Below are 13490 nucleotides of genomic sequence, written 5' to 3'. Positions count from 1 at the left end.
GTTATTAATGCTGTCTTTCGCCGTTCTCAACACTGGCTCTCTATTTACTTTTTAGCCCCCAGAAAGTGATTTAACAAAACGTGAAGCTTGTAATTGGAGTTCCTAGTGCCCACTTCATCTGAGAATACCATTATAGTTGCAGCTTATAGCTCTGAGGAATTAGGAGATTGTCCGGGATTTCTAATCAAAAACGATTTTCCAAAATAGTTGAGTATATTCTGAAATTCACTGATAAAAAAAACACAAGTATCCCTACAACCTAACTAACAGAGCAGTTCAGAGTCTAATGCGCTGATGCAACTATAAATGTCCGAATTAAATGTTAAAAAGAATGCTCGCCATAATTTGATGAAAATATTTCATCAAACGCCACGCTAAATATTTGGTAGAATGTCTGTCCCGCGACGGCACGTGAAAATACGACAATACGCAAACTGAAGCTAGTTAATGAAAATCATCCCAGAATTAACACTTCACTTGAAATGTTTTGATGGTTCCGCGTATCTCTAGTAACTTAATACGGCACCCGAGGCTGTTTGTAGCAGTGACACTGATGCGACGCGACTCCCGACACAGATGGCGTGTCATTCAGCGTCTGGAGAGAACTGGGGCCTTGCTTCCTTGTGCAGCGTTCTTATATATAAAGCCGCGGTGCGGACGGCTAAGGGAACGCCTGGTCAAATCGGCTCTCCCGTCTAGCCGCTGGGCTAGTAACGCACCACTTCAGGTTACATAATAATTTATAGCTTCTTTTGCTGATGGCCGATGAAGCTCTTAATTTAAATGTGCATTCGGCACTCACGTAAGTATTGATAATAAAATTTTGACGTGGCTAAGTTAAATATTTTGGGTGAGAGAATTAATTAAATTACACTGCACGCAGTAGATGAGTTCTGAACTGGCCCTTTTGAGATCCGCTATCGCTATAATTTTATAGGTATTCAAAAGAAACTTTTCACATCTTCATAGTCATAGCGGACCTCCAACCTATTTAAATCCAAACATCCTAGCCTTATTTAACTTAATCTATCTTGCTTCCTTCAGTTTTGAGATGAAAACCAGAAAATCATGAATTTCCACTAAAATCTTAATTTGTGAAATCCTAAGTACTGTTTTTATTAAATCATTATGAAAGATGAATCTAAATATAAATTTTGAAGTCTCTAGCTCTTTTCTGTTGCGCCAATGATTTTTTTAGAAAAACGTCCAAATTTCGAAAATGGCTCAAGTTATCGAACTGATATTTAACACACATTAATTTAGTATTATTCCTGACATGCTAGAAAAGTTTTAGGTCATTTGCTTGATTTTTAAGGTATTGCGCAACATTTATGACGTCAGAGCTAGTTACAGCAGACTGGCTGGCACACAATGGAAACTGATGTGAATTTACTACAGCGTGAGTAGGCTGCTTCCCTACAGCACGTCATCTTCTTGGTGTAGCAATTTTAATGGCCAGTAGTGTACATTGGAGTCCTGAAACTGCATGCTCCTCAATCTTTTAGCCATTCAGGTGTACTGAGACCGTTTTCTAGGAAATTTTATTCATAAATAAAATGAAATCAAAAAGTAATAAATAAGTTTTCAAACAACGAAGTAAATTCAACATATTCTTTTGTCTACCCAAGAAGTCATATAAAAAACTACCGAAGGAAGCAAAATATTTTCGTGAAGTTTTCAATACATAAAGCGAAATCCTAGTCAAGTAAATTCCATATTAGTTTTTATTTGTAAGGATATAATTGCAGCACTTAATTATAATACTGACGTAAACTTCCGTAAGTACTTCTGTCAATGAGGCAAAAGAAGATGACATTGGCATCTATTGTTTCATTCGTGTATTACGAAACTAACAGCGCTGTCTATTGGATCTTTGCTGTACTACGTCATGATGATCGTATCATTGAAATAAACATACCAATTACGAAGTTAAGCAGACTTTTAAGACTTTAAGTTAAGTTTTCTTCCATTATCCGATTTTGAAGAAATAAAACCTTCATGTTGCCCCAAGCTGTGCTCAAATTACCTGTGAAAGCCCCATGAAAACTTAGTAGCGTTAGAGATTAACGTGATCAAACAGACAGACAAAGTTTTTAAAATATTCTTACTGCATTCTGCTACACTATCGGGCTCCCTCCTGCCCCCCTTTCATCCTGTTTTATCCCCACCTAACCTCTCTCTGCCTCCCCTCCACCCCCCTCCTCGAGTCCTTTTGTATACCCCTCCTCTGCCTTTCCCCACTCCCTGTCGCGTCTGCGCAGCACCCGCCCCCTCTTATGGGTCCTCGCCCTCATCGGCTCCTTTCCCACCTCCCCCCCCTACTTCGTTTTTTCCTTTCCTTTCCCCCTTTCCTTTCCTATCACCTGTCCAGGTTCCCCCATCTGCTCTAGTCTTTGGTATATAATATTTGTGCCAATTTTTTAGTGCTGTGTTCAAGTGAATGTTCAGTGTTGTTCGTCTTTCCAAAGTGTTGCGAAAACCATGCTGTCGCTGAGTGTAAATTTTATATCTCTTGCGAACAGAAACCAGATGGTCACCCTGTTTTCTTAATTGTCTGTTTATTCTTTTACCTGTCTGCTTCATATGTATTTTATTAGCATCATCAACCCTTCGTTCTATGTTTTGAGTTCCACGATTTTCCGCCATTTTACCATTTAAGTCACAGATTTTATCGCCTGCTTTTATTATTTATTATCTTCATCTTTTTAAAACAAATTCTGTAGGCTGAAGAGCGGCGTAGTAAGCTACTGCCAACCCGCCCCCTTCGGTGAAAATAGAAACTCAATAAGGAAAAAAAAAAAAAAAATCTGTTACACTATCTACATACCGGCAGTTAGTTTTTGGTCAGTATTTTTAGTGCACGGACACGATGGTTTTAAAATTTTAATGTTGGTATAGATGACACACCATGTACGTGTCATGTTGTTGTGGACGTTTACCTTGTTGCTGTTAAGAATTCTGTAAACCTACATCAAGCTTGTAATTCGGTAAACAGCGACGTATTTCAAGTGTAGTATTTACTAAACCTCGACGAAAGCCTGGAAAAGCGAGCAGACGAGACGACAGAACGCCGTCCTTATTACTTGGCAAATCAGTGGAGTCGCGCTGGCGAGGATACGCGGCGCGGCGCGGCGCGGCGCGGCGAGACCGAGGCCGAGGCGCGTCTCCGGGGCTGCTTCATCTGCGCGCCCGCCTACCGCCGTTCGACGCAGCCCTCAATTCCCTCTGCAGGCAATAAGCAGTACATGTGACAGGCGGGCTTCTCAGAAGCCTCGGGCAGGAGCGACGTCGGGAAATACATTTTTTCATGAGCATCCGCTGTAGCAGAAACCCCGCTCGCCGATTCCTAACACGCCTCTGAATCAAGGGACAGCTGGCGACCTGTAGGGTGACGCCTTTAATTTGTTCACCACTCCAACAGAAATGGAAGCCGTTTTCGAGAAAAATCGAAATATAAGTGACCTCAATTTAATTACCTCTAAAAGCACAAGGAACAAACTTATTCCGTAGCTAAATAGTAATTTTTCCTGCTCCATTCCTGCTACAGGTTTAGACTTTAGAACTTGAATTGTAAAGCATATACACTACCGGTCATTAAAATTGCAACACCATGAAGTCGACGTGCGACATATGTGGTACTGACATAAAATCTACTTCATTTTTAAACATGCAAATGATCAGGGTATCAGTTCAAGAAAGTAGCTAGGATTAAAGCTATCTACACTCCTGGAAATGGAAAAAAGAACACATTGACACCGGTGTGTCAGACCCACCATACTTGCTCCGGACACTGCGAGAGGGCTGTACAAGCAATGATCACACGCACGGCACAGCGCACACACCAGGAACCGCGGTGTTGGCCGTCGAATGGCGCTAGCTGCGCAGCATTTGTGCACCGTCGCCGTCAGTGTCAGCCAGTTTGCCGTGGCATACGGAGCTCAATCGCAGTCTTTAACACTGGTAGCATGCCGCGACAGCGTGGACGTGAACCGTATGTGCAGTTGACGGACTTTGAGCGAGGGCGTATAGTGGGCATGCGGGAGGCCGGGTGGACGTACCGCCGAATTGCTCAACACGTGGGGCGTGAGGTCTCCACAGTACATCGATGTTGTCGCCAGTGGTCGGCGGAAGGTGCACGTGCCCGTCGACCTGGGACCGGACCGCAGCGACGCACGGATGCACGCCAAGACCGTAGGATCCTACGCAGTGCCGTAGGGGACCGCAGCGCCACTTCCCAGCAAATTAGGGACACTGTTGCTCCTGGGGTATCGGCGAGGACCATTCGCAACCGTCTCCATGAAGCTGGGCTACGGTCCCGCACACCGTTAGGCCGTCTTCCGCTCACGCCCCAACATCGTGCAGCCCGCCTCCAGTGGTGTCGCGACAGGCGTGAATGGAGGGACGAATGGAGACGTGTCGTCTTCAGCGATCAGAGTCGCTTCTGCCTTGGTGCCAATGATGGTCGTATGCGTGTTTGGCGCCGTGCAGGTGAGCGCCACAATCAGGACTGCATACGACCGAGGCACACAGGGCCAACACCCGGCATCATGGTGTGGGGAGCGATCTCCTACACTGGCCGTACACCACTGGTGATCGTCGAGGGGACACTGAATAGTGCACGGTACATCCAAACCGTCATCGAACCCATCGTTCTACCATTCCTAGACCGGCAAGGGAACTTGCTGTTCCCACAGAACAATGCACGTCCGCATGTATCCCGTGCCACCCGACGTGCTCTAGAAGGTGTAAGTCAACTACCCTGGCCAGCAAGATCTCCGGATCTGTCCCCCATTGAGCATGTTTGGGACTGGATGAAGCGTCGTCTCACGCGGTCTGCACGTCCAGCACGAACGCTGGTCCAACTGAGGCGCCAGGTGGAAATGGCATGGCAAGCCGTTCCACAGGACTACATCCAGCATCTCTACGATCGTCTCCATGGGAGAATAGCAGCCTGCATTCCTGCGAAAGGTGGATATACACTGTACTAGTGCCGACATTGTGCATGCTCTGTTGCCTGTGTCTATGTGCCTGTGGTTCTGTCAGTGTGATCATGTGATATATCTGACCCCAGGAATGTGTCAATAAAGTTTCCCCTTCCTGGGACAATGAATTCACGGTGTTCTTATTTCAATTTCCAGGAGTGTATGTTGCGCATACGCAGAATGATTATGGAAAGGGCGTCTCATTGAAAAATTGTATTTCACAGGTAGTTGTTTGTTACATGTCACCATACTGTGCCTTGTGTAAGAAAGAAAAACATCTCCCTGCAAGTGTCAGCATTCAATAGGGGCTAGATCATTACCTGACTGCAGTTTACGTTTCTGTGATTTTGCTGCTAGCGTTGGTCAGGATCGTACGACTGTCACGTAGATATTGAATAGATGGCTTCAGAAGTCCCATACTCAACGCCATGTAGAATCTCACAAGGCCCCACGCGACTAGCGCCCAAGAAGACAGACATATCGTTCGCTCAGTCAGGGAGGATCATATAGGCATGTCGCTTATCTTGAATTAGGGAGTGGGTTTGTTTGCAGCACGGTATGTATCTACACTGGTAGCGGGGTGACTTGTGCAGCAGCACAGACTATGAGTACGGTGATCATTTTTGCGCCTTTCCTTCACGGCAGCAGAGAGAGAGATGTGTTGTGCCCAATGACAACAATGGACGCAGGTAATTTCATGCATCGTGATGGACGTATCTGAGTGTTCAGGGTCCAATAAAGACGAACCATGCCACACTGCATCTGTTAACGTCACTTGGCACCATGGCATGTAATGCCAATGGGTACAGATCACAATCATATCTTCTTCCCATAGCTGGTAATTTTGATAAGCTGTCATTACATTTCACACGAGATTTGTATGTTGCCATCCAGTAAGAGCGCTGATGACCGTGTTGCAGAGTGCTGCAAAACCAGCATCGTCATCATCACCATTATAAACATTATTATCTACTTACTTTCTGATATATCTTCTTGTCTTTGACTCTATCCAATTGTACAACCTATCGTGCATACTACTTTAATGACCATTACTTTTCTTGAGGACATTGCAACACCATACAGGTGGCTGTGCTCTTCCTTAGATATCTCCGTTACGATATCTTTAAACAGGATAATGCAAAACATCCTGCCGTGCCGCCTTGACCGAACTCGCTACCAATGCAGTTTGACTTTTACCCTATTCAGAATCTTCTCCAGATCTTTCACCCATTGGAAATGTCTGTTCATGGGTTGCTGGGAGACTGCAATGCCATTAGTTGGTGCAACTGATTGACGAACTTTGGTACAAAGTAGCGTGGGATCATCTGCCAGTACCTCCCATCCAAGATCAATACGATTCGATGCAAAGCTGCATTAGAGTCGTTGTTGGTTCCAGAGGTGGAAGCTCTATGTACTGATTTTGAAAGTCAGTACACTCCGAAATCACTACAGTTTTAATCATGTTTTTTTCCTACTATGCCGTATACGCACAATAAGACAAAATTTCTTTGTTTTATACAGGGTGGTCCATTGATATTGACCGGGCCGAATATCTCACGAAATAAGCATCAAACGAAAAAACTACAAAGAATGAAATTCGTCTAGCTTGAGGGGGAGAACCAGATGGCGCTATGGTTGCCCGCTAGACGGCGCTGCCATAGGTCAAACGGATATCAACTGGGTTTTTTAAATAGGAACCCCCATTTTTTATTACATATTCGTGTAGTACGTAAAGAAATATGAATGTTTTAGTTGGACCACTTTTTTCGCTTTGTGATAGACGGCGCTGTAATAGTCACAAACTTATAAGTAAGTGGTATCACTTAACATTCCGTCAGTGCGGACGGTATTTGCTTCGTGATAGATTACCCGTGTTAAAATGGACCGTTCACCAATTGCGGAAAAGGTCGATATCGTGTTGATGTATGGCTATTGTGATCAAAATGCCCAACGGGCGTGTGTTATGTATGCTGCTCGGTATCCTGGACGACATCATCCAAATGTCCGGACCGTTCGCTGGATAGTTACGTTATTTAAGGAAACAGGAAGTGTTCAGCCACATGTGAAACGTCAACCACGACCTGCAACAAATGATGATGCCCAAGTAGGTGTTTTAGCTGCTGTCGCGGCTAATCCGCACATCCGTAGCATACAAATTGCGCGAGAATCTGGAATCCCAAAAACGTCGGTGTTTCGGTGTTGAGAATGCTACATCAACATCGATTGCACTCGTACCGTATTTCCTATGCACCAGGAATTGCATGGCGACAACTTTGAACGTCGTGTACAGTTGTGCCACTGGGCACAAGAGAAATTACGGGACGATAACAGATTTTTTTGCACGCGTTCTATTTAACGATGAAGCGTCATTCACCAACAGCGGTAACGTAAACCGGCATAATATGCGCTAATGGGCAACGGAATATCCACGATGGCTGCAACAAGTGGAACATCAGCGACCTTGGCGGGTTAATGTATGGTGCAAAATTATGGGAGGAAGGATAATTGGCCCCCATTTTATCGATGGCAATCTAAATGGTGCAATGTAGGCTGATTTCCTACGTAATGATCTACCGATGTTACTACAAGATGTTTCATTTCATGACAGAATGGCGATGTACTTCGAACATGATGGATGTCTGGCACGTGGCTCGCGTGCGGTTGAAGCGGTACTGAATAGCATGACAGGTGGATTGGTTGTCGAAGCACCATACCATGGCCCCCGTTCACCGGATGTGACGTCCCCGGGTTTCTTCTATGGGGAACGTTGAAGGATATTTGCTATCGTGATCCACCGACAACGCCTGACAACATGCGTCAGCGCATTGTCAATCCATGTGCGAACTATTCTCTGTTGAGAGGAATGTCGTTACAAGTATTGCCAAATGTATTGACGTTGACGGACATAATTTTGGGCATTTTTTGCATTAATGTGGTATTTACAGGTAATCACGTTGTAACAACATCCGCTCTCTGAAATGATAAGTTCACGAAGGTACATGTATCACACTGGAACAACCGAAATAAAATGTTCAAACGTACCTACGTTCTGTATTTTAATTTAAAAAAACCTACCTGTTACCAACTGTTCGTCTAAAATTGTGAGCCATATGTTTGTGACTATTAGAGCGCCATCTATGACAAAGCGAAAAAAGTGGTCCAACTAAAACATTCGTATTTCCTTACGTACTACACGAATATGTAATAAAAGTGGGGGTTCCTATTTTAAAAAAACGCAATTGATATCCGTTTGACCTATGGCAGCGCCATCTAGCGGGTCAACCAAAGCGTCATCTGGTTTCCCCTTCAAGCTAGACAAGTTTCGATCTTTGTAGTTTTTTTCGTTTGACGCTTATTTCGTGAGATATTTGGCCCGGTCACTATCAATGGACCACCCTGTATACTTCCAGGCGTTGCAATTTTAGAAGCAAAGGCTGTAATTTACATAATTATTGTTACTGATCCCGTCTCTTCCTTAAGATCGGAGGAACAAAACCTTCAAAACTTGAACTGGAAATCACATTTTACTAATCTTCTCAAACGCTTGAGCTCAGAAGAAGTTTATCAGCGTGAAATTCTTGATTTTGTTTCTAAAAGTATCGGACAATTACCTCATTTTGCGTACATCCGTTCATAGTTGTCAAACGGAATGGTTTTAATGTGACAATTCCACCCCTGCACACAATGCATCCATACATGTGGCATTCTATATTGATTTAAAATTTATTTCTTCCTATCATTCGGGCTCTGCCATCTGATTCATCATTGCAGCTGCAGTTATGTAATACCTTGGTCTAACCGTGGGTGCCAGAATGATCACTAGACATGTAATCCCTGCAGAGTACAGCCCATTGTCAAGAGCTATCATCACGTGAGCGAATAACATGGAGTGTGGTCATCAAAAATACGCTGGACGACGTGGTTTCTGCGGAAGGAGGGCGTAGACACTGCGTATATCCACAGCAACTGGTGGAAGTGTGAGGAGAGCGTGCCCTGTCACGAAAAGTGCTCTTGTACCAGCCAACACTCGTCCCAGTACCAGTCGGAAACCTTGGGCTTTCATCAGTGAAATGGGACGCGAGATACCGTCACCTCCACCGTGTTCTTCTGACTTACCCCTATCTGTTCGGGGCTGTGAAGAAACACGGTTTTTCCTATGTATACAGGCTGAACCAGCGAATGAAAATCTGTACCAAGGCCGGGAACAGAACCCGGGTCTCCTGCTCATTAGGCAGGTGCGTTAGCCACTAATGCACCTTGGCACAGCGGTTTACACAACTACATGGACCACTCTGGCACACCTCCCACCTCGATCCGAATACCCTCTCCCACCCCAGTCTACTTTAAATTTCCCCTTACACAATAACAGGATAATATGTGCAGTTGTGTGAACTGCTGCGCCAAGGGGGCTTAGTTTCTACCGCACCTCCATAGTAAGCAGGAGATGCGAGTTCAATTCTCTACCTTCGAACAAATTTTCACTCGGCGCTTCAGTCTATTTACATAAAGTCCCTTAAACTGTGTCATTTCGTTTGTATAAGTACCTGTTCCTGGAGCTCCGTTTACGTTCAATGCTGAGGCACTGTTCGAGAACATGGAGAGTGTCGGCAATTCTTTTGATGTGTAAGGGGGGAATTGGAAGTAGACTAGGGCGGTAGTGCGAATTGGGATCGAAGTGGGAGGTTTGCCAGGGTAATTCGTGCAGTTTTGTTAACTGCTCTGCCAAAGTGGCTTTCATCTGCCTCGAGATGCCTGACCTAGGTGATTGTGTTGTCTTCATCATTTCATTATGGCCGCACGGTAGCTCAGTCTGTTCGGTCAGAGGATTTAGCTACCCTCTGTAATAAAAAAAACTGAGTAAACGGATGAACGAACAACCTAAACGAGTGTCATCGGGCGTCCGCCACGAACAAATTAAAGAAAAGTGGCAAATGACTGTTGCACCTGCCTACTGAGCAGGAGACTTCGGTTCGATTCCCGTCCTTAGTACAAATTTTCACTTGCTGCTTCAGTCTATATACATAAAATCATATCTGTATGAGGCCAGTTAAGCCTCTGAAACCGTGCCATTTCACAGTTTTTCTTCTTATTACTTAATACTCAATGTGTTGGGCCTTGCCCACTCGCCTCGTATAGGGTGCCTAAGGAATGCTGCATTCTCGGAATACTATACAACAATTCAAGCAAATAACTGAAGCAGTTTTATTTCTATAAAGTACACTCCTGGAAATGGAAATAAGAACACCGTGAATTCATTGTCCCAGGAAGGGGAAACTTTATTGACACATTCCTGGGGTCAGATACATCACATGATCACACTGACAGAACCACAGGCACATAGACACAGGGAGCAGAGCATGCACAATGTCGGCACTAGTACAGTGTATATCCACCTTTCGCAGCAATGCAGGCTGCTATTCTCCCATGGAGACGATCGTAGAGATGCTGGATGTAGTCCTGTGGAACGGCTTGCCATGCCATTTCCACCTGGCGCCTCAGTGGACCAGCGTTCGTGCTGGACGTACAGACCGCGTGAGACGACGCTTCATCCAGTCCCAAACATGCTCAATGGGGGACGGATCCGGAGATCTTGCTGGCCAGGGTAGTTGACTTACACCTTCTAGAGCACGTTGGGTGGCACGGGATACATGCGGACGTGCATTGTCCTGTTGGAACAGCAAGTTCCCTTGCCGGTCTAGGAATGGTAGAACGATGGGTTCGATGACGGTTTGGATGTACCGTGCACTATTCAGTGTCCCCTCGACGATCACCAGTGGTGTACGGCCAGTGTAGGAGATCGCTCCCCACACCATGATGCCGGGTGTTGGCCCTGTGTGCCTCGGTCGTATGCAGTCCTGATTGTGGCGCTCACCTGCACGGTGCCAAACACGCATACGACCATCATTGGCACCAAGGCAGAAGCGACTCTCATCGCTGAAGACGACACGTCTCCATTCGTCCCTCCATTCACGCCTGTCGCGACACCACTGGAGGCGGGCTGCACGATGCTGGGGCGTGAGCGGAAGACGGCCTAACGGCGTGCGGAAACGTAGCCCAGCTTCATGGAGACGGTTGCGAATGGTCCTCGCCGATACCCCAGGAGCAACTGTGTCCCTAATTTGCTGGGAAGTGGCGGTGCGGTCCCCTACGGCACTGCGTAGGATCCTACGGTCTTGGCGTGCATCCGTGCGTCGCTGCGGTCCGGTCCCAGGTCGACGGTCACGTGCACCTTCCGCCGACCACAGGCGACAACATCGATGTACTGTGGAGACCTCACGCCCCACGTATTGAGCAATTCGGCGGTACGTCCACCCGGCCTCCCGCATGCCCACTATACGCCCTCGCTCAAAGTCCGTCAACTGCACATACGGTTCACGTCCACGCTGTCGCGGCATGCTACCAGTGTTAAAGACTGCGATGGAGCTCCGTATGCCACGGCAAACTAGCTGACACTGACGGCGGCGGTGCACAAATGCTGCGCAGCTAGCGCCATTCGACGGCCAACACCGCGGTTCCTGGTGTGTCCGCTGTGCCGTGCGTGTGATCATTGCTTGTACAGCCCTCTCGCAGTGTCCGGAGCAAGTATGGTGGGTCTGACACACCGGTGTCAATGTGTTCTTTTTTCCATTTCCAGGAGTGTAGATTGACAATACTTAACTTTAATGTACAAAGGTGTCGCAAGCAATGGGCGATATGCAAAATAAATCCCAGTCCTGGGTATACACAATGTTCAAACAAGCAATGGATGTGGATCACGACAATGTGATATCGCAGCACTCTCTGTTAGGCCGTGCTAATACTCTGCGAATCCTGTCCATTAACGTCCGGCCGAGGCTGTCAGGAGCGGCGCTTATATTCTCCTCTTGTAGAGGACGCTCTAGTCGTAGTGCAGTCCTAATCAGCAGGCAATTAGCCGACGTCGTTTAACCGCCTTCTCTTCTCTTGCGTTCTTCGTCTTCGTTACGCCAGAAAAACATGATTACTAGTTTCAGCGAAGTTAAATCCCCATCAACAGATCATTAATACAAAAAAAATTGCAATGCCAATTCATTTCGTCAACTCTTCACATTAACTGGACCAACACTGAACAGTCGACGAAATGAATTAGTCTTGCGGATTTTTTTTTTTTTTTTTTTTTTTTTTTTTTTTTTTTTTTTTTTTTTTTGCTATACAGATTACTCTGAAGATGACATTTTAATTTCTCTGAAACGAGAAATCATTGTGTATTCCTTAATAAAGAGATCAACCTGTTTAGATTCTGATATCACCTTAACATAGCTGAAAATGTCAGGTAATCGTTATGCTATGAGGAAATCTCCGAGTGGGGATCGTTTCACAGTCTTCCACCAGCTGGTAGCAACCGTCCTGCAGTGGGTATGACACACTCCAGAAGAGGGGTTCGAGGAGGGTGTACAGAAGGTAAAGGGACCACTTCAGGAGAATACTGTGGGTGTGTACCATTTCAGTGATGACAGCCACGGTTTATCGACTCGTATGGGGCCAAGTGTTGTCGTGTTGCAAGTCCACTTTTCCTGATGGTTCACACTCTAAGCACACTAACACCAACTGCCTATGAATATTTGCAGTGTTTCACCCCCTTTCACAGAACCCACGACGTCCCGTGCTGTCCTTGATGATAACACTCCACGTTGTTTGCTGGTGTACCGATAGCAGTTTGGGAAATGGGCTGTACTGTATAGGGGCCACACCTCTAGTGATTATGCTGCCACATGACGTTCGACTACAGTATTACATACTTGCAACTGAAATGAGTCAAATGGAGCACCTTGAGTGGTATGAAATAAGAAACTGTAAATCGATATGGAACGGCCCTATTAGCACAGAAACGTGCTGAGGTGAACCAGGCGTAGACTGAAAATGATAACATTCATAAATACAACACTAGGAACCAAAAATAGCCCCAACTGTCAACAATTCAGCGTTACCCTTCTACAGAAACGATCAGCGTATGGATCCACAAAGAGCACACGCCTTGTAAATTAAAGGTGCTGAAAGGTAATGAAAGTTTAAAAGCAAATAAAAATCATTTCCACTTCACAACTTCTTTTACTTCACTAATGAATTTCTGAACAGATAGTAACTGTATGTGACTGTGTGACACTTATGAAATTTATGTGAATCAAGGCTCAAACAAGTAGCCATGTTTTCATAGGAAATATGTAAATGATTTGGAAATTTACTGACACAATCCACACCATAGTGAGTTACCATGAATATATTCATCGATATGATGGTCAACTGCGGTCCTGAAAAGGACCAAGATGATGTTTCTGGTGTGAAAGGATCAGCCGCCAGAGAAACCTGGCGCTCAGGGTACGCCCGATTGCAAGTCTTATCTTGGTCGGAAATCATTGCAATCTTCGTGGAGGCTCCTTTCATTTCACCAGAGAAGGCAAGGCTGGAGTTATGGAAGAAATAGACGCCTCACCTGCAGACGCCAGAAGCTGAAGGACTACCACCTGGACACAACGAGAGCTGGCTGGTGTG

The sequence above is a fragment of the Schistocerca serialis genome, chromosome 8 (assembly GCF_023864345.2).
Source record: "Schistocerca serialis cubense isolate TAMUIC-IGC-003099 chromosome 8, iqSchSeri2.2, whole genome shotgun sequence".
NCBI classification, from domain to species: Eukaryota; Metazoa; Arthropoda; class Insecta; order Orthoptera; family Acrididae; genus Schistocerca; species Schistocerca serialis.
Note: the sequence above shows the minus strand (reverse complement) of the source record.